This window comes from Chrysochloris asiatica, unplaced genomic scaffold (assembly GCF_000296735.1).
Source record: "Chrysochloris asiatica unplaced genomic scaffold, ChrAsi1.0 scaffold00025, whole genome shotgun sequence".
Classification (NCBI taxonomy): domain Eukaryota; kingdom Metazoa; phylum Chordata; class Mammalia; order Afrosoricida; family Chrysochloridae; genus Chrysochloris; species Chrysochloris asiatica.
This window is the reverse complement of record NW_006408543.1, coordinates 19,911,988-19,914,244: the sequence shown is the minus strand read 5'-3', so window position 1 is coordinate 19,914,244 and position 2,257 is coordinate 19,911,988. Positions and strand designations below refer to the sequence as shown.

Below are 2,257 nucleotides of genomic sequence, written 5' to 3'. Positions count from 1 at the left end.
GTAGGTCATGTAGGCCTAAAGGTTAATCTATAATAGCTTACTTGACCTTTCCCTATAGAGATAAAAATGTTAGATTAGTAAGAAACTCATGCTGTATTCAGGAATTATCTTAAAAGATTGTCTCTGTGTATCATTAAGCATTGTCTCATCTGAATAATCACATTCTTCTTCTGTAAAGATCTGTTCCTTAAAAAAAGGAGAATAAAAGACTGGGGTGGAGCTAGTTCTGTGTGCAATGTCTGCAGCAGAACTGTCTGCCCGTCAACTTGCATCAACCTTGTGTCTTTGTGTAACCTCTTTTTTGTCTTCCAGACCCCCCACCTCCGTGAAGCCCACCCCTCTGTCGAGGCTGGACCCCAACATTGATGTACTTTAGTTGTGATGTTGGAGAAGAATACTGAGGGTAACATGGACTGTCCAAAGAACCATCTGTTTTGGACGAAGTACAGCCAGAATGGTCCTTGGAAGCCAGGATGCCAGACTTCATCTCTCACACTTCAGACAGATCATCAGGAGAAATCAGTCCCCAGAGAAGGACATCATGCTTGGTAAAGTGGAGGGTCAGCAAAAAAAGAGAGGAAGACCCCCAATGAGATGGACTGGCACCATGGCAGCAGCAATGGACTCAAGCATAGCAAGACTGTGAGATTGGCACAGGACTGGGCAGTGTTTTGTTCTGTTGTACATTGAGTCCCCATGAGTCAGCATCTAACAAAAACAACAAGGCATCTTAATTTTCATCCATTTCATGTTTGATTCATTTCAGACTGCAGAAGTTGGTAATAATCTGGTTATTATCAGAAAACTACAAAATTACAAGTGTTTGGCTGTTGCTGTTGTTGTCATTAAGTGCCATTGAATCAGTTCTGACTCATAGTAACCCTGTTTGTATAGGGTTTCCAAGGAATGCCGGGGAGTTTGAAATGCTGACCTTGTGGTTCAAACAGTCAGTGTGGTCCAGCGCTTACCCTACAGTGCCATATTAGGACTGGAACCATCACTCATTGTTGGTAGAATTGTAAAATGGTGCAGCCACTGTAAAAAGTAGTTTGTTTATTCCTTAACAAGTTAAGTATAGAGTTACCATGTTGTTGTTAGGTACCATTGAGTTGGTTCCAATATCCTTGCACTTTAGCACTTTAAAGAGGTCATTTGCAGCAGATTTGCCTGATGCATGTCTTGATTTCTTGACTGCTGCTTTAATGAGTGTTGATTATGGATCCAAGCAAATTGAAATATTTGACAACTCTATAATCTTTTCTCCATTTATCATGATGTTATTTATTGGTTCAGTTGAGATAATTTTCCTTTTCTTTACATTGAGGTGCAATCTATATTCTTTGATCTTCAATCGTAAGTATTTCGAGTCCTCAACACCTGAAAACAACAACGAATATTTCTGTGATATTCTCTGCTTTCAGCCAGCATCCATATGATATCACCAATGAGATCCCTAGTTCCACATCCTCTTCTGAATCTGCCTTGAATTTCTGGTAGCTTCCTGTTGATGTACTCCTGCAATTGTTTTTTAATTTTCTTCAGCAAAATTTTACTTGCATGTGATATTAATGATACTGTTTGATGATTTTCACATTCTGTAGGATTACCTTTTCTTGGGAATGGTCACAAACATGTCTCTTTCAATCTGTTGACCAGATAGCTATCTTCCAGATTTCTTAGCATAGATAAGTGAGTGCCTCCAGTGAGCACTGCATCAGTTTGTGGAAATGTTTCCATTTGTATTCCCTCAATTCTTGGAATTTTGTGTTTTGACAGTGCATTCAATGCAGCTTGGACTTTTTCTTTCAATACCATTGGTTATTGGTCATATGCTACATCTTGAAATGGTTGAACATTGACCAATTCTTTTTGTACAGTGACTCACTGTATTTCTTCCATCTTTTTTTTTTTTTTTAAATGTTTTATTGTGAATTATATGATGGTCTACATGGGAGAACATTAGTTTTACATTCATCCTATCGTATATAGTTTCATTGCCATGGTTACAATCCCCTCCATGCATTAATAACTAACCAAAGGGTATACACTATAAGCCTGCCTACCCTCCCACCCCTCCCTTTCTGGGTCTAAAGTCCCCAGCTGCTCCATCTCTCCATGTCATAATCTCTTCTTCCATCTCAGGCATCACTGCTTCTCTGGGTAGGGTCTTGCTCTCTGCTCTTCTCCCTTGATGGTCCCAGGGACCTCTGCTCTTAGACTGAAAAGTTAATCACACCCTCCTTGCTATAAAACGTCT

General features: G+C 39.7%; 1 pseudogene; it reads right to left on the bottom strand.

The window, feature by feature from the left end:
* The window catches only part of LOC102817214, a 7,301-nt pseudogene that overhangs the window by 3,209 nt on the left and 1,835 nt on the right, over positions 1-2,257 (bottom strand).